The following is a 26,500-nucleotide window of genomic DNA, read 5'->3' as shown; positions in this document are numbered from 1 at the left end:
TTGTTATTTAGTGTGTGAGACACATTTTTTCTGCGTCTTAAGTAGGCCACCTGGTCTAGCATTTAATTTGTGCAGTTGATCTATTTTGTTTTTTTGTTTTTTTATGGACTGTGTGCATCATTCCGAGGAAACTACAAATGAAGTCTACCCAAGGCCGGATGTGGGTGGAGGTTTCGGGGGCTATATTTGCTCCTTTCACATTCTGTGGAGTTCTGTCATGTGATATCACGCCAGCTCTCCAGGAGCCGTCCAGATTTCAGAATGGTTGCTTCCGACTCTTTTTTGTGTGTGTGTTTTCTTGGCAGCAGTGAAATCCTAGACAGGCTCTTGGTTAGCTCTGAAGTGGAGATAAAAGGAGCTCTCCGTCCAGACTAATGTACGGCGGAAAAGGGAGCTCTGTATGATGTGGTGCCATTACAACAATTCCATGATGATAACACAGATTCCCTTTGTCATTCTACACGGCGTTCTAGTCGGCCATGTTGGATGGCCACTTTGAAATGGCCAGTGTGCACATACAGTGCATCTGTATGTGTGTCTCTACAACAACTCGCTTCCTCCGACTGAGCCTGTTGGCCAGCGGCGTCCGTTGGGGTCATCGCGTGGGTTCAAGTGGCTGTGAAGCGCGGCAAAGGAGCTTGGACAGCGAGCGAAGCCCAACATGATACGCTCTGGCCTCAAACTGTCACCCGGTCACACTCGAACAGGTCACAAAGACAGGACATTGTCAGGAGAACAGAGAGAGAGGATGACGTTAACCTCAACCTATCCCAGGTTCCCTGGCAAGCCCGTCGTCTCTCTCTCTCTCTCTCTCTCTCATTTCTTTTTCTTTCTCTCTCTCTCTCTCTCTCTCTCTCTCTCTCTTGTTCTCTCGTTCCTGCCTGTCACCCCAGCCCCTCTCCCCAGTGTAACAGCCGAGTTACGTAAGAAGGGTATATCAGGAGGAAAGTAAGGAGGAGATGGAAGAAAAACCCTCTCAGGGGCGGTCAAGCGCTAGCAATGAAAAATGTATGTTTCCTGCCGTCGGAAAATGTCTCCCTGTTTGTGCTTCCTGTTCTGTGCCACATATGACTCAGAAAAAGGCCAGAGGATCGCGTGCTGGACAGCTTTAGGCGGAGTTACAGATTTATCTTTCAAGCACGGAGAGCATGGTCACTTAAACACTTTCGCCATACAGTGACATGGCAAACTTTACGAACTGCATAATGCAGTCACAGTGTGGCTGGTGGTTCCAATAGTAAAGACACACGTACCTATGAATGTCTGGTCCTGTCTGCAGTCCTCTCACTTACAAGCCAGTGAATACAGCCATATATGAATACACACACACACACACACACACACACACACACACACACACACACACACACTCTGTGTATATATGGCCTAGTCTGATTTAAACAGCGTGACCCCCACCACCACCACTACCAGCCCCACCACCACCACCACCACCACCACCACCACCACCACCCCTCTCTTCATCAGCCGTGAAGCTGCGAAGGTCAGCGCCTCGTTACAGCCAGCATCAGTAAGAGGCATTTAATGTCCTTATTATCCACCGCACCAGCCGGCTGTCCCCCGTCTCCCCCTGTGCATGCGGAAGGCCGCCGATGATGGATGGCCCGTCCTACAGGGAGCAGGCGAAAAAACGGAGGAAAGTTTAGAAAAAAAAACCGAGGGAGAGGAGAAAGGGCAACCAAATAAAAGCCTCCCGCCTCGTGCTGCGTCTACCGCTCCAAAAGCGATCAATGGCAAAGGCAAGGAGATCCAGGCGAAATCAAAGCCCCAGGCGAAGCGGTAAATGGGAAATCTTGTGAACACACACACACACACACACACACACACACACCATACTTCCTGCTCCCCATCGTCCAATACAGTCTGGGGTTGGAGACCTCTGGGGCAGAAACAATCTAAAACAGGAAAAGAGTCTCTCCAACAGACCCTTCTGTGGTGTACATATATATAGAAAACATCACCTTTCCTCCTCACACACATGCCTTTCTCTCTCATGCTTGCCAGCCATTACTTGTCTCTGAGTCACATACTTATATCAATTCGAAATAGCCCACACTCTTTTTCACACATACATAGAAGGGCATGCACACAGATATACACCCTTGCACACTAACATATGGTGTGTGTGTGTGTGTGTGTGTGTGTGTCTGTGTGTGTGTGTGTGTGTGTGTGTGTGTGTGTGTGTGTGTGTGTGTGTGTGTGTGTGTGTGTGTGTGTGTGTGTGTGTGTCAGGCCATGCACGTCCTGGCCTGCTTCACTGACTTGAGACTCATCACACCTTTGCTGTGGGGTTGCTGTGGTCCACATCGGGCTGTAAGAGTGGCGATGAGTTTTGTGCTGAGTGTGGAGGTGAGCTGGACACACTCCCGGTTTGCTTCTTATTATTAATCCAGCTGTCACTCCAGCTACCTCAACTCAGCACGTTCTCCGCAGAGACACACTCCGCAGGCTTCCCCTGTTGGGAAGAACATGAAATTGAGCGGAGGTAGGGTTTTCTGTTCTTTTATTTCCTTTACTCTTTTTTTGTTGTTGTTTTTTTCTACGGGTGCAGCAGTACCTCTGTTATACTGCTGTCATTCGTTCTTTTAAAAGAGTCTCAGGCAAGATCAGCGTGGCTTCAGAGGGTCTGAAGCAAACACAATATTCATTTGTAGCCGTCAGTCAGGGAAACCTGAAAAGTGGCTACGGCAGTAATTTCAGGAAATATAAAAAAGTTGCTTGCCTTAAACACACACACACACACACACACACAGACACAGACACAAACACACACACCTTTCAGATTATGTTGGAACATCAAAGCCATGTTGTTGACGCTGGCACACGCCCACATGTTTGGAGTGTCACCATGTGTGTTGATTTGAACCGTCTCCTCCTCTCTGCTGTTTGGATTTTCGTTTTATTAGTATTGGTTTTTTCCTCACTTTTTTTCTCTCTCTCAGCAACTGAGAGGGGCAGAGAGATAGATAGAGACAGAGAGAGAGAGAGAGAGAGAGAGAGAGAGAGAGAGAGAGAGAGAGAAAAAAAGAAAGAATGTTTCACGCCTTAAATACAGCAGCTTAGGGAGTTTTGTAACATCAAAAGGAAGCGGCAGCAAAGAGCAAAGGGAGGCTGTCAGTGGACATGACAGAGTGGGAGAATCCGGGGGGGTTGGTGCCCAAAGGTGCGTACCTCTTGTAATTGTTCCCTGGGATGGCCGAGCGCGGTGCACTGCGGCCCATTGATCTCTGACCAGCATCTGCTGACTATGAAAAGAGCAGCCTTTGCTACGAGCATATCCACAGACAACGTCTCCCTCTAGAGAAAACAGATTCTTTTAGACTTTGGAGATTTGTACTTAAATCTTAAATCCTCAAAACTGTTTGTGTAGAGTATTGTGTGTGTGTGTGTGTGTGTGTGTGTGTGTGTGTGTGTGTGTGTGTGTGTGTGTGTGTGTGTGTGTGTGTGTGTGTGTGTGTGTGTGTGTGTGTGTGTGTGTGCATCCGTGTGCGAGTTGTATGTCTGTATTTCCTCTCTCTGCTTATAGAGGGGCTCATCCTAGTGGCGTTTTTATCTGTCCAGAGCAGCACTTGCCACTGTTACTGCGGCCCCTCATCACTTGTCAGCCTTTAAAAGGGAGAGTCGGAAGCAGCTGTTCCAACACAGTGGCCTCGCACCAGTGGTGAGCAGGCGAGAAGTGCTCAGGGGGATAGGACGTAATGATTATTAGATCTCTCTCCCTCTTTCTCTTTCTCTCTCATTCCTTCACTATCTTTCTACTGTATCTCTCTCTTTCTCCATTCCAATCCTTTCTCTTTGCCTATATCTCTCTCTTTCTCTCTCTCTCCTTTCCATTAATTTCTTTTTGCCCATGTTTCTCTCTCTCTCTCTCTCCATTCTATTCATTTCTTTTTGCCCATGTCTCTCTCTTTCTCTCTCTCTCTCTCTCTCTCTCTCTCCATTCTATTAATTTATTTTTGCCCATGTCTCTCTCTTTCTCTCTCTCTCTCTCTCTCTCTATCTCTCTCTCTCCATTCTATTAATTTATTTTTGCCCATGTCTCTCTCTCTCTCTCTCTCTCTCTCTCTCTCTCTCCATTCTATTAATTTATTTTTGCCCATGTCTCTCTCTCTCTCTCTCTCTCTCTCTCTCTCCATTGTATTCATTTCTTTTTGCCCATGTCTCTCTCCCTCTTTGTCCCTCTTACTCTCCTCTTTCCTGTCAGGGTGGTAAACATTGCACAAGGAATCACTGTCAACACTGCTGGGCGGCTCTCTAAGTCTCAAAAGGTCAGTCATTTAGCATTTGGCCATTTAGGCAGACTGCCCACCATCCTCTGAAAGGGTCCTGTTTAAAGGGCTTGGCAGAGACCAGGCCCCCAATGAGGGCTCGTAATTAAAAACACACTCAGGTTCACTTACACCTCAAATTAGTAAAAGTGACAGTGTCAGCCTCGACACCCTCGGTCGTTCCCTCATTACGTTTTGATTGTCAGGTATCGGATGAGATTGTTTGGTCAAATCAGCGCAGTTGTGGCTGTCACCGGTGTTGACGGTGGCCTTGAATTTCAGCGCCTCATAATTGGCCCCGTAATGACTCTGAGGTGTAATTTAGTTCCCTCGCCCTGAGGTGAGCTTCTCGGAGGAAATAGGATGTGAAAAATAATTAACCGTCATCATCGCAATCAGAGAATATCTACGTGTGCGCGGATCAAGCAGACTTGCTCCCACCTATGAATTGCTGAGCTAAATTATTGTGTGTGTGTGTGTGTGTGTGTGTGTATGGGGGGGGGGGTAGTTTTAGATGGGGTGGGGTAGGGGGACAATAATGTCTGTAAAGATTTTTATAACTTTGTGAATCTGTACTGTATGCTGTAAATACTTTGTCTGTATATTATTGCTCTACCTGCCCACGGACTATGGGCAGAAACTACTGTAGCAATTCGCTACAAGCTGGCACAAGACATCTAATAATGTTTTTGTGCACTGTCCCCGTTCAAATAAATAAATTACAATTACAATTAGCCGCTAGCACCTTTGCCCAGGCATCAGTTTGTTTTTAAACTCTCTTTCACTTTTAAGTTATTGCCTTTTTTGCGTCATCAGGGGGGAAAAAAGGAGGAGTTGCTGTTATGACAGCAGGGTGTTTCGCAGGCTTATTTAGTCATTCCGTCTGCATCCTCGATTGTGTTTCCTAAAAACATTTAATCAGACCTGATCAAATGCTTCGCTCCGTCGGCTCGCTTGATTTCCCCGTAGAGGCCCCCGTCATTGTGAACACTGCGATATTAACGAGTTATGGAAATCAGAGAGGTGTGAGAGAGGCGGAGAGAAGGACCCTGCTCACGAAGCATCTGGGACCTGACATTTAGACCGTTGTCGCCTCTTACTTTCCCCCTGCAAGAGAAGAGGAGAGAGGAGGAGGAGGGATGGTCACGGTGGTCAAGGAACCCCCCCCCCCTCTTCAACCATAACATGCGTTCTGGGCGCCTGGCTGTGAGAATGTTCCCTCTTTTCCGAGAGCCACTCAGGGGGCTCGCTTCGGTTCCATCCGACACGTTCGGTGTCACGTCTCCATCTGCCGCTAATTAAAAGCCCTGACATTTCACTGGTGACTTCCCCCTCCACACACACACACACACACACACACACACACACACACACACACACACACACACACACACACACACACACAGCTCTGTTGCTTTCCTGCAAAACATTTATACACATGCTCATATGCACACTCATACAGTACATGCACTCTTTATGTTCCTCACACACACACTTGCATGCATTTTCTTCACGCCTCCTCTGGGAACATATGAAGGTCAGTTCTGGCTATACACACAGAAAAAATTACTAAGATAGGAGGAAACAAGATTATTAGCATTGCATTAGCCCGTTCCCACTGGATCGCTGGCTCGGAGTGGTCTGCTGTGGTCATATTAATGACATCGGCCCACCCCCCACTCCCTTTCTTTTCTCCTGTTGGGAAAAGACTGCACAGTGAGTCTGAAGAACCAGAGAGACAGTAAACCATTAGTCAAAGGTGGAGCCTCTGTTGCCAACCCATTTTTTAGGGAAGATAGATGTGTCCTAACGCAACCAAACACCATAGATTGGTCTCACTTGAACAGTTCATTAATATTGCACAAGCAAAGTCATCAGCTCTCTGAGGCAAGGTCGCCTACACACAGGAAAGAATATAATGGCAAGGATAGAGGGAAATATATTGAATTGTAAATTGAATTGTAAAAAAAAATAATGTACAGTAAACCCGTTATTATTCACACCCATAAACACAGAAATAGTTTTTTCTATTTATATCTCTAGCACAAAGCCATTTCCAGTTAAAAGAAACCAATTGGTAAAATAGAAATACATTCAAATAAATCAAAATGTGTGGAAATGAGTGTAAATACATTTGGCTTTAACTGCACCGATGTTTGACTGCTAAATGTATGTTTTGAAGTAACTGACTGTGTTCTTCTGCAGTGAATATGCAAGGCTGAGCATTCTGACATCAGTCCTTCTGCACTTAAAAACCATATAGCAGCTAAGTGTAATTATGCTAATCAGCCCATTATCATGCTGATATTAAATACAGGGAGTTGCATAAAGGAAAATGTATTCTCTGTTCCATTTTTAGCGATGCCGTTCAGCTCTGTGATTGACAGCACATTGCATGCTCCCACACAAAGCCCTGGATCAGATGAAACAGCAGTGGACCTGGAAATGATTTAGGAACCCACCTCGTTCGCAAAATGATTGATTGAAAATACAATAATTTTTGATTAACAGGAATAAGGGAGCGAAAGAATGAGAGAGAGAAAGAAACAGAGAGAGAGAGAGAGAGAGAGAGAGAAATCAAGCCTCGGCTTAACGTCAACAATGCCAAGCCAGCATGGCCTCGGATCAATGGAGCCTCATTACATATCTCCATTCGAGGCATTGCAGATTAGCCAAATCTCCTTGCGGGCAGTGCCAGAGTGTCAGTGCCCCCGGGGCCAGACTCTGTCAGATGCCTGTGTGGCATGGTGTAGTGTGGTGTGGCATGGTGTAGTGTGGTGTGGCATGGTGTAGTGTGGTGTGGCATGGTGTAGTGTGGTGTGGCATGCTCACTTTTGGGGGACGGAACACTGGGGGGAAAAGCCATTGGTCTCTCTTGCCAATGAGGTCTCGCTCTCCTTGATCTTAGAGCTGGGCTCCTAAAGATGAAAAATGAATAAAATAAAAGGACTAAAAAAACACCACCCATGAAAAAATCAACACCCCCTGACTGTCACAGTCCCTAGCCCCGGGTGAGATTACAGGCCAATCCACTCACTTCTCTGATAACAGGGAAGAGGCTGAAATGGCATTATGGCCGCCAGCATATTTAACTCACTGATGCTTCCCTGCCTCCCGAAAGTCAAAACAAATTGCCCCTTGTATGTTGTGATCCTGAGACAAGCCCTATTGATGCATGCTTACTACATCATCTTGCGGGAGATTCTGTGAGTCTCAATACTATTTAGGACATCCTTTTTTCCCCTCACATCTTTGATGGGCTAAGCTGGTGGCACTGGAGGCACTTTTCTGCCCCACTTCACACTTATTTTCCTCCTTCTTCCCTTCCTTTCCCCCACCCCATGGTTTAGGCAGTGTTAGCTATACCCTTTAGCGATGGCTAGCCCTTAATCCTCAAAGCTACAATGGCAGCCTCGATCGATTCTTCCCCTCCCAACTTTCTCCGGCACAAATAAATAGCTTAATGAAGAGATTAAGCTTTGGCCGGGTGTTGACAACGCAGGTGCTAAAGCAGCCGACTTTAATTGCACTGTCTTGTTTTTGTCGGCAGGAAGTGTCAGCAAGAGGAATAGTCTGTCGGACAAATGAAACCTTTTATCTATTACAAAGTGTGTGTGTGTGTGTGTGTGGAGGGGGTGTTACCTGCCATGCATCACAGGTGGAAGTTCTGAGGAGATGAAGGCAAATGCCCCCCCCCCACACACAGCCATCGGAACTCAGGGATGACACTAACAGCATGGGGAGAATTAGCAAGCACAGTAAGACAACAGGGAGGGAGGAGACTTCTGAGGTGCTTTAAGAAAGAAAGATGCCCCACCTCACCCCAGTCCATCTTGCTCCTTGATAATGCCTCTCTACCATGAGGGTCATTGGGGGCAAGTAGCTGTGAGGCCTCTTCATCAGCCAGCCCCCCCGCTCGGTCCACTGCGAGCGGACGCCCTCCGTACAGGCCTCTGAGTCACCTGCCTTGAGAACCGTTTCGCTCTGCCGTATATTTTTTTTCTCCCCGATTAAATTAAGTGTGGGACTCACCATGAGTGCCTGCAGCCAAAAACGTGATGGGAAGGAGGTCACGCTACGTAGCAGCGGCAGCAGCTCCCTCTTACTCATCCATTGGTCGTATGTCGGTTGGGCGGGCGGGGGGGGGGGGGCTTCACTGTATGGCTACGGCTTTGCTAAGTCATTTGCCAGTTTGCTTGTTTCGGGTTCCCTTGTGTTATTTTAAACCCTGAAATTCCCAATTAATTTAATTATCGTGAAATTAAATTGGAATGGAAATGGAAAACTATCTGTGCGTGTGTGTATATATATATCCCCAAACAGTTTTATTCCAGGGACTGCATAGTTCCCTCATTCAGTTCACATAATCCAAAGGCTAACAGCTAACCCTGTCACCCATCTCAGTGTGAGTTTAGCTCCAGTCAGGCAGAGTAAAACTATGCAGAAATCCATCACCACCATGACCCTTTCTTGTCATGCCTCTCCCTCAGCTTTTCAAAGCAGAAAACAGCAGCAGTGTTGCTTGAACTGCTAACATGTCTTTAACAGGGCTCTATTAATATTGATGGAGCCGGCACATTTCAGGTGGAAAAAACGGGAGCTAAATAAGAAAAAGAAGTCATGTTTGGGACACGCTTAGGTAGAGTAGCTTAGGGGAAAGACTTGAGTGACGCACGGGTGACTCATCGTCCTACTCCCCTAACTTTGTATCTCTGATGTAGCCTACATGAATAGATGAGTCGTAGCCTCCCATGGCCAGCATCCAGCCGTGGGAGAAAGCCATGATATCAGGGCCAAAGTGTAGTGTCAGCAGAGAGAGTAAACACACAGAGAGTCTGATGCAGGGCTGGCACATGTAAAGGTAGCCAGTATCTGTTCAAAGTGACAAAAGAGATGCATTGACTAAGAATAGAACCTGGGTTGTCAGACTGCCAGGCAGCAACGCTAACCCACTACGCCACCTCCACCTTGTGCGTGTGTTTGAGCGTGCGTGTGTGTGGGCGGCTGTTCCGACTGTTTGTGTATCTGATGGAGCATGAAGTGGGCTGGATGCAAACCCCCATAACAACGACACTCTCGTCCAACTCCCGCCCCCAGTCTCTTCCTGAACTTTGACACAACTCGTGGATGTGGCTGGTGGGCTAGCGGAAGCCGTCGGTACTCAGCTCTGCTCTGGCTGGCTGCATAACTCTGATGTTTGTGGAGTGAGCTGTTGGAGAGAGAGAGAGCAGGTGGATGCTGATGGAGGTAGGTGGGTGTGGTAATGATGGAGGCCTAATTGTGCAGACTTACAGCTGAGATACACCAGGGGCCGTGCCACTGAAGCATTTAGTTTGCAAACAGTTTTGGAAGACATATTTTTTTCCGAATTTGCGCAGCGCTCTCATGTCTGGTGAAAACCATTCCATTGATTGTAGAAACGAATCGTTGCAGCAGACGCTCTGCAAATGGAATGCATCAGTTGCTTGCCGGAACGCGGAAAGCAAATGGGACGCTTCAGTTGTAGCCCGGCTATTACATCCACTTCAAAAGGAGAGCAGAGATATTCTCACAGAGTTCTGAGAAAAAGCCTGTAGGGTTTGGTCACATGTTCTTCATATATGGACTTGCCAACTTAGAAAGGGACGGTACACTCCATCTGATTCTCTCATAAAACAACAAGTTTGTTCTGAGTGTGTTCTCATGACGGCCTTCCATCCAGATTCATGTGGTGAATTATTGATGTGCTGTTCAAAGCAGGCACTACTCAATGCCAGTACAGTCGTGTAGGCTTGCTTACCTGCAGTGCACAATCATCTGCATCTGCTTGAAAGCATTAGGTTACTGTGGGCAAGATTCCTGTTTTGCTTTGTGATATTGTTTTGCTTTGTAGAGGCACTCTGAGCCGCATTGGGATCCATTTTAAATTGGGGCAGAGGTAGTAACCATCCAAGCGAGTTGGGAAAGTGGGTTTCATTGTGGCACGTTTTGTTTTCCAGCGCTTCAGGAATGTGCGCCCCAGCATAAAAAAAACACTGCCTGCCATGCAAATGCATTTTTCAGGCATCCTCACAAGGACATCCGTCTTAACACGATCGATACTTGACCTTAGTCTAACCTCGCGTCACGTCTGTTTATGGATTTTCTGCTGTGCACGCTTTAAGCATTCCCATTTATGAAATGTAAGCCTGATGTATCGATGATACGACAACTATCAGGCGCGGCTCCTTATGTTTGTCTTCGCTTTCCGCCAGAACAATTGATCACAATGCCTGTTGTTTTTTTTTGTTTTTTTTACCAGTCGCGAACATGTCGACCCCTTGAAATGTACACGCAGCTGAATCTATTGTGGTTTGCAGCGAATGGAGCGCGTGGGGATAGAGACTGAAATGCCACTGAAGAAGCGCAGCCATTTGCAGCGTGTTTCTGTGCCATATCTTGGCAGCACGTGAAAAGAGTAATTGGGAAGTTAATCCACACGATGCTGCGGCTCTATATTTGTCTGTAGCTATAATCCACTGTTTCCCCCGGGCTGGTGAATGCCCCCCCCCTCCAGGATAAATGAATGACAGAGATAGAGAAAGAGAGAGAGAGAGAGAGAGAGAGAAAGTAAGAGAGAGAGAGAGAGAGAGAGAGAACACACTCATGGTGCTCCAGCTTGTTCTTTGAGAGCTCATGAAGAACACCCCCCCCCCACACACACACACACACACACACACCACAACACTATATTTGCAAGTGAGGGATGATGACTCACTTTAGCCCCCAGAATGCAATCTGAAAGAGGACACCTTCCTCCGCCACCCCAACATCCCCCGCAGAGAAGATCCCTCAGCATAGTTAGTCTCTTTTTGTTCGACAGGAAGTCGTTGAATAATGCTTTGGTTCGGTTTTAAAAGGGGTAGCTGTCAACTCCCCGGGAGTAGCGTTGTCCTAGCTCCTCAGCCGATTCCAATAAGTAACTGCGTTGAGCTGTCACACTTTGAGAATATTTTAGCATCATGTTACAAGATATCACTGTATTATGGCGTGTGTGTGTGTGTGTGTGTGTGTGTGTGTGTGTGTGTATGGTATGTGTGCAGGGCTTAAAGTTCTCATGCACTGCGCCTGAATTCAAGCGTGGGCCAAGCCGTTGAAGATGTGAAAACAGATAATTATATTGAACAGATTCAAAGATGTTGATAACTTCAGGCACAGATTCCCCCTTTCTTTAAGCCCTTTGTTTGTATGTGCGTGTATGTATGTATGTATGTATGTATGTGTGTGTGTGTGGGGGGGGGGGGGCGTTGGGGAGGACAAAGGGTGTGAATAACATGTATCTGCATACAAGTGCATTAACATATGAAGACAGCACATCTGAATCTGTTCCTTGTAGTTGAATTTGCTAGAAATCGCACTCTTTAGAACAACACCCAGCACAAACACTGAATTAGGCAAATGACTGTGTGTGCAGTGGTCCACATTGGGATGTGTGTGCAGATGGAGGTGTATGGCTTACAGTTGAAAGGCTTATCTCTGGCAGAGATGAGTGTGTGGTCCACAGTGCCAGTGTCTTTTTCTCTTTGTTGGGGTTTGAAATATTGATGGGACGGGGCGGAGAGGAAACCCAAGTCCAGAGGGCTCGTCCTGTTGGTGCCTCGTGTCAGCTTGAGGGCCGGCGGCCATAAAGTGAGTCTTTGGATGCTGGAATACAAGAGTAAACCATGACCCAGTTCTCCCAGCCTGACACAAAAAACACCACACAGCAAATGCCCTGACACACACACACACACATACACATTTTTTATCTCTTTCATTTGTTTTGTCTCAAATTCTCTTTTACACACACATTTGCTCTTTCTGACACAGACACACACTCTCTCTCTCTTTCTTTCTCTCTCTCTCTCTCTTTTTTTTTTCTGCCAAATGTATGGCTTGCACAGATTCCCAAAATTCATCAGCAGGCTGGTATTTTGGGATGTTTGGAGCAGTGTTATATGAGATTTAGCAATGACATTGAGATTAATAAGAAGTCCTGTTCTGTACACACAGACAAACACATGCACACGCACGCACGCATGCACACACTCACGCACGCACAAGCAAGCTTGCATACACACACACATGCACGCACAGACACCAAATAAATAAAAATAAGATCCAAATAAAAGCATTCAAATGTGAGTGTATATGTGTGTGTGTGTGTGTGTGTGTGTGTGTGTGTGTGTGTCCACCCCAGGCCGATACTGCCTGAGCTGCAGATGAGATGGAGCCTGGACCACGACCAGCTCTGCCTCAGCGTCTCAGCTTTGCTGTTGCTCTTAAAGCAGAGTCGGGGCAAGAGATACATAAACAATGCCCTGCTTGCCAAGACTGGTGCCCAAGAATATGCCAGCCTGAGTTCCCCTGTGTCTCACCACACTGTGCCCTTTATCTCTCGCATCACATGGGCTCTCCTCTTCACTAACTGTCAACAGTAAAAGTTCATGTGTTTGTCATTGTTTAAATATCAGTGAGACACGATTAGGGTCAAAATCATATACTATATATGTGTGTATGTGTGTGTGTGTTTGTGCATGTGTGTGTGTATGGTGTATATGTGCGTGTTGATTTTCATTGTATCCTAAAAGTTTTTCTGATTGTGTGAAAAAAGTGACTTATGTCAGTTCGATGACCCATTGTGTTTACATATTGTTTGTGTGCCGAAGCTAAGCCATTTCCCATGGTGCTCAGGGGACAGAAACAGGAAGCGGACAAATTCCGCCATCCTGTAATTTTTGTCCACCACCTCACCTAGGCTGCAGACATGACGTCATTGCAAATGCCAGTCATTAGCTTCCTGCCACCACAGCCTCGTATATATATATATATATATATATTACACATTTTAACAACTCCCCCTCTCTCTTCCTGGTGACCGCCTGGCGCGAGCATGAACTGCTGAGGCTGTGTGCTGTGACCATTTCGTGCAGGTACTGTACCCTGCTGTGCGCGCGAATGTGCTCAAAACGTGGTTGTTATTCATCCATTAGCTACAGGAGCACACAATGAGAATGATTAGTGGGAGGAGTTTTCAAGCTTCTTTTATATAAAAGTGGAGCTGCCGTTCCGGAAAGTTCTGCACTGCTGACTTCCTGTAGAAGTTCTGCACTTCAGAGGCACAACACATTTTTCTAGGGCCACCTAGGAAGGCTTTCTAAGTCTGAAGGGAAGTTACTCATGGCTGTGCATTGTAATAGGATACAGCAGACCACTCGAGACTGCTGGACAAAAGTCAATGTTTCACTCAGACCCTGTCTGCTGTCTTGCATTAAATGTGTCCTTTTTTCGATATCCGCAAGCTTAAATTCTAAACCACAAGAGTAACTTGATATCACACTTGCTGCACGTTTGAGGTATCAAGGGTCAGATTTCTGGTCAGAGTTAACAAGTAAAAAACACCTCCTGTCATCTCCGTGGAATGTACTGTCGGCTTATCAAGGCTTACAATTAGCTGCCCTCTCTTCTCTTTCCTTTCTGCTCTCCTCTCTTCTTCTCTCCCCCACTCCTGTAAGGCCTGCTCCTTCCTATGCACCTCTCTACTCACCTTGCTTTTCTTCTTCCTCTCATTTTATTTCCACTCGTCTCCTCTCCACTCATCCCAGCCCACCCACACATCTTCTCCTCTTTCATCACTTCTCCTGTTCTCTCCTCGAGCAGATCTGAGTCTCGCCAGGTCACTTTTCCACAGCACACCTCTCCACTCCTCTCTTCTCCTCTCCCCTCCTTTCCTCTTCTCTCCCCTCTTCTCCTCTCCTCTCCACTCCTTTCCTCTTCTCTCCACTCCCTTCCTCTCTTCTCCTCTCCACTCATTTCCTCTCCATTCATCTCCTCTCCTTTCCACTGCTCTCCACCCCTCTCCACTCTTCTCCTCTCGTCTCCACACTGTCCTCCAAACATTTCTCTCTTGCACTCGTCTGCTCTCCTCTTTCCCAACTCTTCTCTCCTTCCTTGTTACCACTTCTCTTCTATCTATATTGCCTATTCTCTCTATCTCTCTCTCTCTCTCTCTCTCTATGCTCTTCCCCCTCCTGTATTGTTCCTCTCTCCTCCTCTCTATCCGTGTGGACTCCTCTCACAGCCATTATTTATTATGCCCCCCTATCCCCCACCCCCGAATCTTCCCCCAAAAGGAGATCAGATGCCAAGTCAACGGCACATTTATAAACCCATAAAGATGCCTGTTTTAATCCTCCACCCCACTCACCCAGCCACCCATGCCAACCTCCACAGGCTCTATCATCAGTGCCCACCACTAGACCTCCGTCTGAATTGCTTGCCACCAACACAAGATGAATGATAAACAATGCTTTTATTGTTCTATTATGCTTTTTACAATGTTTAATTTGAGCCTTTATAGTGCGCAAATAAAGTCCTGTTGTGCTCTTTACATAAGCTGTGATGTAAAGTCTTGGCATTATTGTTTATACATTTAATTCGGCTTTGGCAAATGCATTACTGTGATTAGAAGCTGATGAAAGGATAGTGGCTCATACTTTACAAATAAATATTTTTGATATACTACACAGGTATTACCTTTATTGTACTGTGTCCATTTCTGTTTCTCTTTAATCAGTACAGGCCTGGAAACTATAGCGTGATAGGGTAGTGGACGTGGCCAGAGTGAGTAAGCTTGCTGGCAAGAGTGCTTTTTTCATCTGTTTACTTTTGTTACACTCCCTTTTCAGGTAGCACTCGCTTTTCACTCATCTCCATAATGGCTCTTTTTATGCACCGCGGCCTTGCCGAGACTGAATGTCTTGAGTGTGTTTTTCTGACGCGTCCCACAGCCCACTGCCGTAGCCGCCACCGCCACCGCTTCACCGTGATGATCCCACCTCTGCCACAAAGTGCACCAGTAATCTGGTTAGTTGCATCCGGCAGTCGTTGTTGTCCAGTGGCTTCGAAAATCCCAAAGTAATTTAGACTTTGAAAGAGAGGAGGTGGCTTTGCGTTGTTTTTTGACTGGCTGCCACATGGAATTTCACGCTGATGCGTTATTTTTACTTCTCCATACCCCCCCCCCCCCCCTACACTCCCACTCCCGTTTCGCCCGGCATGGATAGATTAAACCCAATTGCCTCAAGGATGCGCTTTGGGAAGTGCAGTTTGCCCGCCAATAAAACGGCACACTCATATCGAAGGAGAGAACCCACCTCTGCATTGCTCTTAATCTGACACTAATGCTTGTTAAAATTTTGCGACCTTTTAGTCCAAGCTGCGTGAAAGATTCTTGAAAGCCTTGCAGTTTTTTTCCATACAAATATTTCTAATGCATGTTTGCATACTGTAGCCTCGGAGCTGCATGCACGTGAGTTATGTGTCTTTTTTGCAGGAAAGAGGTGCATGATGTTCTCTGCTTGCTGGTTGCTTGAAGCGCCCGTCCCATCCAACATCCCCACTCCCAGAGGCTGAATCACTCACAGGATTGTACATGACAAGGCAATTTGACTGAGGCAAAAGGTACAACGAACAGGGATCTCCTTCTCGAGTCAGCGGATGTGTTGACAGAAGGGAGTTCTTTTTTTTTCTGTCGTCGACATCAAAAGATGCCAAGCTGCATCCATTCAGAGAGGATGGTATTTTTTTCTCTCTCCCGCCGCCACCTCCCTCAATCGCTGTCTCCTTTTCACCCGCTTAATGAGTCTGCCAGTCGAGGCGCTGATAACGGCCAGTGATAAGAGCACATAAAGGAAAGACCTCATTGATCTACACGCCGAGCTTTGGCACGCTGCCCGCCAGACCTCGAGCGCCCGCTCACCGCTTTGAGACCCACTCATCATCGCGGCGCCCACAGTTCACCGCCGGCGGAGCAGATAGGAGGCAGGTCTGAGATCAGCTGAGATCAGCTCCCCTGCGGCACAGCTGCACTGCTGTAGTCGGTTTGCACTGATGGAGCGTGTGATGCCCATATCGTAACGACTTCCAAATAACAACGGATGCCGGATCAGATCAGAGGCCAGATCTCACCCAGGGGGCAGCTGCCGTCCAGATAGCGGAGAGGTCAGATATTCAGTTCTCAGGGAATGAAATAATAACAGCCATTATACTAACTCTTTTATGCTCATTGTGCTCATTGTTTCTTATCATAGTCTTTACTACCTTCAATGTGATGGTATTCTAGTTTTATCAGGTGGGCTGAAACAGCTTCTTACCATTATATGTAATGTGTTCTATCATATGCAATGTAGTTGTCATATCATATGCTATATTAACATAGCACTATTTTAACTTTTACAACTTTTATTGTGCTGTTAGATTTATCCAGTAGAATTCTCTGCATCTGCAACAAATACTATAGAGAGGAGAGAATGATTGGAGGGGACTATAAAATAGTACACACCACACACAAACACACACACACACACACACAATCCATATCATGGATCTTTCATTTTAGCTTAATAAAGTGAAAAGATATCTCTAAACTCATAAAACGAGTGTGGAAAGGATATCAGCCCATCTCAGTGTGGGGAAAAACTTCTCTGTTGGAGTGGCTGTTTGATATTACTGTTAAAGCAATAAATTGGGTGAGGGTTGACATCTGTGTGGAACTGAATGCAGTGGTCTCATATCATATCTGCCTCCACAGAGGGGGATATATTTCAGTGCGACACACTGTTGGAGGCAGGGATGAGAACTGTTATTGTTTGTGGTTCCATCTGTGCTGACAAAATTAACAGTTATAACCGCCCTAACAGTCGTCTAGACTATTGTCTCTCGCTGTTTTCCAATAGCGGTCTCACTAGGGTGGGGTGTGGTGTGACCAGCAGTTTGCATAATGGCCTAATGATGTTAGCAGACTGGAAAAAGTCCCCCCACAGACATGCTGCAGAGCTGGCAGAAGGGCCTGCCATTCAAATGCAGTGAGGTGGAGGATAGATACCTTATATAGCTTAGGAAAGCTAACAGCTTTCCGTTAGGATCTAGTTTGTTAACTACCACAGTCACGAGTTGAGTCGCGATAGTCTGTCATTTTTAAAAAGTGGGTCCCCAGAAAAGAAGTTTGGGAAACACTGATATACAGTATATCAAGAAGAGACAACTGAGTTGGAATTGGACCTGAATGTAGTCAAATGAATCACTTCAAAACAAGTTCAAGACATTGTGATGGTGGAGTGGAAAGTAGAGGTGGTAACACATTTTTCTCCTCTATGAAAACGAAATGCATGTTTTCACTCTTCACTACGTACAATTATCAGGTTATCTTTACTCCTAAGGGATTCTCTCATGTGGGGAAAAGACACGTTCCACAGAAAAGGCTCATGGGCTTCATGTTGTTGATTGGGGTGGTTTATTCACATATTGGGGCAGGTTGTCCTTTTTAACCATGCCTTAGCTTTGCTGTGCGGTCATTACGCAGCAGAGAGACTGTGGGCCTATAGGGACGAGGGGACACTGAGACACTGATCCTACAGAAGCTCATATACTTTGCGCCTCATGTGCAGTACATCTCCCTCTCTATGTCTGCTGTTATCAACCGACATGACGGAATACAAAAACATGCTCTGTCACAAATGTATCCATGACCACTAGCCACACAAACAAAAACAAAAAAGAGATGAAAATAAGAGTAAGCCCCAGGGATGCATTTAAAAACAAATGAGTATTCGAGGCAGGGGGTCATTGTTTGCGCACTACACTTGCCAGGAGTCTGTCTGCAGATTATAGATTATGACTGCTTGATTTAGGCCAGCCGTGACTCCAGATTAGCGTCTGGAAGGCCCCCGTGAAGCGCAGTGGTCGGGCAGATGACGTGTGTACGATTGGGATCAGATTACATGTGGGCTGTTGAGAGAGGGGAGGTTCTCCTGGCACCGGGACCAGGCGGGTGGACGAAGGGGCGGGTGGGCAGGCAGGCTGGCGCTCGGGGGAGAGGAGAAACAAAAGATGGAGTGATCACACTCTCTGCAGGCGGTGAAAAGCAAATCTGCCCATGATACACCCCCCCCCAAACCACATACACACACCCCTCCTCCACCACCACCACCACCACCATCACTACTACTATCTAAGCTGTCTTTTCAGCGGCCAACACTTGTGTCCATATGGACAATTTATCATCCTTATCTAAGCTCCCTCCCACCCCCCACCCCCCACCCCCCACTCCCACCCCCCACTTTAGTGTTCCTTTTTGAGCCGCTGAGTCGTCATCCGCGTGTCTGCTGTGCTCCTTAACGGAGCGTGCCCCAGTGAACACAACTGGCAAAGGAAGGTCAAACCCAGCCGTGTCAGTGACCAACAGCATCCAGCCGAGCGATAGCTCCAGCCTCGGCCCATCCAGCCTAGCAGGAGCCACACCACGGACATGAGAACAGTGGGATGGACATTAGCCTCCCAGCACTCATGCAGCCAGAGTAAGGCTGGATGAGCAAGATCTGATAAATGAAGGCTGCTGTTGTTGTGTTTTTTTCCACTATCATCCATGATGAGACCTTCACAGTTAGTGGTCATACACCAGCCCCCCCCCCATCCCCACCAACACACACACACACACACACACACACACGCCAATGGCATGGCAGGACTTACAGTAAATTGAGAAGAAAATGGCTCATTCAACCACTGGGTTCGAGTCGCTCGTTTTTGAGATTAAATGTCTGTGGATTTGTCTGTGTTGTGTGTGCGTGTTGATTTGTGTTTGTTTTTTGTATGTGTGTGTGTGTTTATGTAACACAGTGTGTATGTGAGTACCGGTAAGTGGATTTCAGTACTGTATATGCGCAAGTGTGTGTGTGTGTGTATGTGTGTGAGTCACAGGGTATAGCCTACAGTTTATATCCATGCACAACATACATCTCTGAATTAGTCAGAGTGTTTACCCATGCGCAATGTTGATACATGGGTCAGAAACTGTAGTCGTTGCAGTAGCTTAGCTGCAGCCTGCTCCTTATCAGTGCGGTCCATGTGCACCAATATCCCACTCCACTGACCGAAGCTCATGCCTGATCCTGACAAAGGGACCCTACTAGCTGCACTCGGCTGCTCATGCCAGATCCTGACAAAGGGACCCTACTAGCCCAGGGAAGCATGGAGACCAACGACGTGACACCTTCTTATTTCTGAAGGCTATGAGCAGAGAGAGCACGCACTGGAGCATGCAATTGTAGCACACACACACACACACACACACACACACACACACACACACACACACACACACACACACACACACACACACACACACACACACGGCTTAGGGATCAAGTTAATGTTACCCAAAGCGTGATCTTGAGTACAGACTCAGAAGTTGTTGGGCGATAATGCTCAACCTTTTGCACATGATGTGGTCAGGCTTAGAAAGTATTGACGGAGGGGGAACTGCAGGGCATCAGAAGCATTGGTCTCTATACGGGCCCAGTGCCCACGAGGAGCCAGATTTGAGTCTGACCTGCGGTCATTTCCCAACCCACTCCCCATCTGTCTCTCCCACTCATTTCCTGTCCTGTCTTCACAAAATAATGGCTAGAAAAGACCAAAAATATAATTATTGATGCCAACTTTTCGTTATTGGCATGGAGTGCAATTATTCACATTGCCTCATGATGACTTTACAGATCAATCAATCAAGAAACAAGAAACGGATAACAAAATCATCTAAAAAAAACAACTGGTCACTTGGCTTGAAAAGAGCCAGCAGATACTCAGAAGGGTCAGCAGCCATTAAGTGGTATGGCCGCAGTGAGTCAGAGAGCCCTGCACTGACTTTAGACCTGCAGAGTAATTGATGTTTCGTGTTTGTGTGGCACATTGATGGGAGCACTCGTACCTTTAGAGGGTGAGTTCAGTCTGGGTCAGCTGAGTCCAGGAAGCCTCTTGACCCCTCTGCAACGGCAACACCAGATGGAGATTACGTGACAGCGGCTCGCTCCCTGCTCAACCCGCTCGCCCGCCCGCTCGCTCTCGTTCGCTCCTGTCCGACACGCGTCTCCCGCTGTGCCGCCGCCCTCTCTGCGGCGTGGCGAGCAACGGGGCTGTGCCAGCCGGGCAGCGTGCGGCGGCGAAGCGACAGGTGACACCCGGAGTTCAGCCGTCCCAGCATGCCTCAGAACGACAGCCGGGAGGGCAGAGGTCGCGTGCGGATCCTCTGGGACAAATGGGCGCCGCAGCGGGAGGGAACAGAGACACGAATTAGTGAGAGAACGACAGAGAGATAGAGGAGTGTAGAGAGAGGGAGAGAGAGAGAATAAGAGAGAGAGAGCAGCCGTGGCCTACTGGTTAGCGCTTCGGACTTGTGACCGGAGGGTTGCCGGTTCGAACCCCGACCAGTAGAAAGCGGCTGAAGTGCCCTTGAGCAAGGCACCTAACCCCTCTCTGCTCCCCGAGCGCTGCTGTTGTTGCAGGCAGCTCACTGCGCCGGGATTAGTGTGTGCTTCACCTCACTGCGTGCTGAGTGTGTTTCACTAATTCACGGATTGGGATAAATGCAGACCAAATTTCCCTCACGGGATCAAAAGAGTATATATACTTATATATGTACTAGAAACCAAGATAGGGAAATGAAAGGGAAGAGAGAGAGAAAAAACAACAGACAGAGCCATAGAGGAATGGAGAGAGTGAGAACGAGAGAGAAAACAAATAGAAGACAATCCATGGGCAGAGATAAGAAAGAGCACTGAGACTAAAAGAAAGAGAAATTCACAGCCGCCAGACTTTTGGAGAAACAACATGTGACCAAAGGGAGAGGGAATAGAATCAGAGAGTAGAAAGCAACAAATGAGCAGAGAGAGAGAGAGAGGGAAAGAGATGAGGAGAGAGAGAGATGGAGTGTTTGGGTGAGGATTTTGGCTCTCATGTTTGTCATAAGGATAGACTGCCAATGGACAACAAAACCAAGCATAAAACAAACTCACTTGAGTGCGCACACACACACACACACACATACACATATATATGTGAGAAAGTACACACATAAACTCAATTACAACTGAAAAAATACACACAGAAAAAGCAGTGCGCTGTCATATACTGTAGACCTAGACGCATGCACACTCAGATAAACATCTGAACTCATATTCACACCAAGGGAAGAGACGGCTCTCAAACCCAGTCTTGTTGTGGGTTTCTGTCTGCCTCCATCTCATTTCCTCTGCTCTTGTTGGTTATCCATGAACACTCCGAACAGTTTGTGTGCTGAAGTGTCACACTCAATGACCATAAGAGACACTGGTATTATTGTCAGTGAATCTCTATGAGAGGTAAACTGTAGTATGAATCCCCCAAATACGGCAAACAGAATAAAAACAAAATTATTAGGCTTATGAAAGTGGATTTTCTAAAGCGGCGCATCCGAGTGGATGTGGATTTTTTTTTCTTTCTCTCTTTCTTTTTTCCAGGCAAGTGTATCCTGTGTGGATTTAAAAGAAAAAAAACTCGCCTCTGAGGGCTTTGGCTTTTGTAACAAAGATAGCAGAGAGGATGGATTCATGTGCCTGTGGGCCCAAGATTGTGTTTGTTTAAGAGAGAGCGAGAGAGAGAGAGGGAGACTTAGGGAACTTGTCCTCTTCTGCCATTGAAAGACCCAACTAACCCGGACTCTGTCCCAATTTCCCCATCTCAGGCACACGCACGCGAACACACACACACACACACACAAATGTCTATGCACACGCACACACACATGCGTGTGCGCACACACACACACACACACACACACACACACACACACACACACACACACACCCACACAGATCAAGGTTTAGGGGCCTAACTTTTTGTCACAAATCCCAGCGCAGTAATGGAGTTCGCATTTTCTTTTTTATTCCCTCCTGCACGCTTAGACGTCTCCGTTATTCCTCTAGTCCTCTTGATTCCTTGTGGGAACGAGCTGATTTGCGAGACGGAAAAAAGGCGAGTGCTTAAGGCGGCCAAGCCTGGAGGGAGCGCAGTGGAATGGGGAAAGTGGCCCGACGTGCGTCATGTGAATGAGGCTGCGTAACACATGAAGTAACTGTGAGTGACCGTGTAGGACTCTCAAAACCTCTCTGCAAAATACAGCATGGAGAAGTTTGCATAACTTGAAATCAGCAGGTTTTAAGGCCTTGCGTATACGCGATTGTGTAGGACCCTTCAAAGCTCTAGGTTGACGAACATGGCTTGTAGAAGTTTGAATAACTTAAAATCAGCAGGTTTTTTAGTGTCTGCGCGCATATTACATTGTGTAGGACTCTCAAAAGCTCTTGGCTGGCGAAAGGGGCTTGCAGATGTTTGCATAACTTGAAATCAGCAGGTTTTAGGACCCTGCAATAGCCTGGGGGCAGTGCACCATCCATGGTTATGGAGCATGGCACTTTATTCAGCAGATCAATTAGTCAGCTGCCTGATATCGCCCTTGCCCCTTGGCGACCCCGCAGAGAATTTATAAGGTTCACGAGCGAGCGCTTCGATTGAAGTGACCTCGGGGTTGTCAAGGTCACGGAGACCAATCTATCTGGAAGGGTTGAGGGCAGAGTGTGTGTGTGTGTGTGTGTGTGTGTGTGTCTGTGTGTGTGTTGTACTGTATATGTGTGTGTGAGAGAGCCTGTATGTTTATTTGTTGGTGACTGTGAGTGTGTGTTTGTTTGTTTATCTGTGTGTGTCTGTGTGTGTGTGTGTTTGTTTGTTTGTTTGTGTGATGTGTGAGAGAGAGAGAGTTTATTTGTTGGTGTGTGTGTGTGTGTGTGTGTGTGTGTGTGTGTGTTGTGAAGTGTCATGATTCAGTTCCCTTGCGTGCAGAGAGTGAGTGAGTGAGTGAGCGAGCGAGAGAGACAGACAGACAGGCCGACCGGTCCTGTGCTCTGTGGGCTCTGGGCAGTGCTATCGAGGCCCCCACTCTCACTCTAATCGGCCTGAGCAAATTTAGGACATAATTGCTTCCAGGCCCTGCCGCCCCTCCTGGCCCCACTGCCATTAGCTTAGCTTAGACGCTTAATAAAATAATACAGCCGTGATAGTCATGATGGTGGGAGCAGGAGGGGGTTTATAGGCGCGTGTCTCCTTTGAAGCTTGAAGGACCCTGGGACTGAGAGAGAGAGAGAGAGAGAGAGAGGGAGCGAGGGAAAGAGAGAGGGAGAGAGAGAGATTGATGGACAGAGAGAGAGGATGCACTGCCAAATGATTGGTGAGGGAGGGATTAATGGCCAGTGATTGGATTCAGTAATTGCAGTGAGCGAAGAAGAAGAGAAGGATGAAGAGGAATAGGAGGAAGAGGAAGAGACTCCAGAGGTATTCCTCGGCCCTCGGTCACATGACTTCTCCCTCAGAGGTAGTTTACCGCTTCTCCTGTTATGTGGAGGGTTTTGCTTTAAGTGTGTGACCTTGCTGGGCCCACAGAAGTCACTAATAATTTCTCCAAATAATTCTGTAATAAAAAAAAGCGCTCAATATCAAGGTCGTGGTCATTTTAATCCCAGAGCACACAAATGTCACCTGACATCTGCTATGTGACGTGGGATATAAGTGTCAAGAGAAGCACCCATTCTATTCTACCACATCGTTTCTAAAACAAGTGAGATGCAGGCAAGAGTGAAATATAAGTGAATGTACACCGGAATTCTGTTCTGACATAAATGTAACAAAATAAGGGGCAGTTTTGTGTGTGTGTCTGAATATATGCGCCCTAAAAATAGAACTGAAGCATAAAAATGTGCTCTTGGCTCGTTTTATGCGGACATAATATGCACGCCAGTCTAAACTGGTGCGTTGATTCCAGTGTAATTCTATTTCTAACAGAAGAAAACGGACATCAAAAGAAAGCAAAAAACGCCTCAAAACAGCTCTGGTGTCTTTGATATGGTGACGTGTGTAGCCACATGCTAAGAGGCAAGTGTGTGCAGATCCAGACGCACGGTAGGAGCAGGAGTGATAGACAGCAGAAACAGCCCTTTCTTATTCACTCTGAGAGTCGATGTTAAGGCTCTGATCATGGTGAGGATGGAAAGGTTGTCTACTAAGGGGGAGGAAGGGGGTGGGCATGTGGATGTGTGAAAGAGGATGGGGGGTAAGAGATCGTGCACAGGACACCTGTCAGCTGTGAAGTAACACTGTTTCTAGTCTGTAACTCCACACCGCCCTTTTCTCATCCCCAGTGCATATTTTCCCATCAATCCAGCACAACAGTGCCCCGTCTCAAGAGTCGGGTGGAGTACTGCTGGCTGGCAAGCTCACACACAGACACACACACGGACACGGACACACACACACACACGCAGACACACACACCACACACATAAGGATAACGTCTCTACCTATCTAACGTATCTACACACCCTCTCTGTCTCACAAGCACACACACACATACACACACAGACACACACACACACACATATATATATATATATACACACACATACACATATACAGTACACACACACACACACACACACACACACACATACATATATATACACACACACATACACACACACACATATACACACACACACACACACACTCTTTTGTATGCATGTGCATACTCATACTCACACACAAGCACACGCACACACACACACACACACACACACATCTTCCTTCAGCCTTGTTTGACAAAGCCCTGGAGGAGCCTGTGCTGAGCCAGCCTTGCCACTCGGAGAGAATGAGTTAGTGCCCGCATGAGGAAGAGGCACTGTCACGCCAACTTCTGTCTCTTCTCCTCCTCCTCCCTCTTTCCCTCCTCTCTCTCACTTTCTTTCTCTCATCCTTTTTCTTTTCCCTTCTCTCCCGTCACCCCTTTCTTTCTGCTGTGCCCATCCTAATCTCTGTCCAACCTCTTCAATTTACTCCCCCTCTCTCCCTGCCTCTCTCTCTCTCCCTCTCTCTCTCTCTCTCTCTCTCTCTCTCTCTCTGTCTTTCTCTCCCTTGACTTCATCCTTCTCTCTACCTTCTAAAAGTGCATTAAAATTTCCATTAGAGGGCCCTCAGGCGCGGTGGCCAGTGCCAAGTGACAGAGGACGTGACAGCTTAGCACCCGAGCAGGGGGTGGGGAGAGAGCCATCCCAGACCCTCTCCCTCACACTACTCATACCTCATCCATATGGTGTGTGTGTGTGTGTGTGTATTTCAGGAATGTGTTGTTTTATGTATGTTTCTGTGTGTGTGTGTGTGTGTGTGATGGATTTCAGGTATGTGTTGCTTTATTTATTTATGCTTGTGTGTGTGTATGAAAGAGAGAGTGAGACAGAGGGGAGGGTTTGTGGGTATGTATGATGGGATACACAAATGTGTTGTATGGATTCTTGCTGCCTGTGTGTGTGCCTGTGTGTGTGCCTGTGTGTGCCTAGGGGCAAAAGATGTTCATATGCTATCTGTCTGTCAGGGGATGTATGTTTCTCAATGTATGTCAAAAGAAAGATTTCACGGGGTGAGTGCGGGGGTATGTGTGAATATTTTACATTATCTTGCTGTTCTTCACATTCCGAGTTTTATCACGGTATCCTTGCCTCAGAGTCTATGAAAAATTTACAATATTAACAACCGGCAGGTAAAACGTCTGTGAAAAAAAAGGGCTAGGGTTGAAACAGAATGAACCCCTCAAGATTTCGCTTAGCAACCTAAGATATGAAATGAGTTTAGGCTTTGCAGACATATTCCTGTTTTTGTGTGCATTTGTGAAAGACAGAGAGAGAGACAGTTCAGTGGGTTCATAGCAAGTGCACTGGGAGATATTTTGGCATGTTTGATGTGACTCTGTGAAACGTGTGTAAAACATATGGACATCATTAAGCTACCTCACTCTTGTCATCTCACAGAAATCCACTGGCACAAAAACAAATAGGAGACAGGCATTAGCGGACATATGCACACACGCGTCGGGGAATGTTCTAGATGTAGGCAGTTTACCCTTTGTTTAAATAAACCAAAATGAACACTTGTCAAATGATGACTCAGAGAGATCAAAGTCTTTAATGTTAAACGTTAAAAAATGAAGTCTACAATTCTGGTGAACAACCAATCCAATCTATGTTCCTGAAGTAGCCTAACATGTTGACTTGATGGAATAGTTTATGGCATTGAAGCTTTAGGCAGCCCTTACTGTGTAAACTCTCCTTCTTCGGCTTCTTCAGATGCAGACAAGATGATGAATTGCATGCATCAGCTGTAGCTATAGTAATGCAAGAGTATGACACCATGCTGTTCATGCCTTTTACAGTAACTGCTTGTAGTGTCTCCACTTCTTCCATTAGTCTTTTGCTTTGCTTCCCTCTCAGTGAGATCATTCAAATGCTGGTGCACCCCACTGA

At 46.8% G+C, this 26,500-nt stretch overlaps 1 protein-coding gene across 1 annotated transcript in view; it reads left to right on the top strand.

Moving 5' to 3' along the window:
- The window catches only part of tmem178bb (transmembrane protein 178Bb), an 89,856-nt gene that overhangs the window by 46,374 nt on the left and 16,982 nt on the right, over positions 1 to 26,500 (top strand). The window lies entirely within an intron of this gene.

This window comes from Alosa pseudoharengus, unplaced genomic scaffold (assembly GCF_046254945.1).
Source record: "Alosa pseudoharengus isolate Yale_2024_CS ecotype anadromous, Long Island Sound unplaced genomic scaffold, YU_APseudo_1.1 YU_APseudo_1.1_scf_20, whole genome shotgun sequence".
NCBI classification, from domain to species: domain Eukaryota; kingdom Metazoa; phylum Chordata; class Actinopteri; order Clupeiformes; family Clupeidae; genus Alosa; species Alosa pseudoharengus.
Note: the sequence above shows the minus strand (reverse complement) of the source record. Positions and strands in the feature narration are given on the sequence as shown.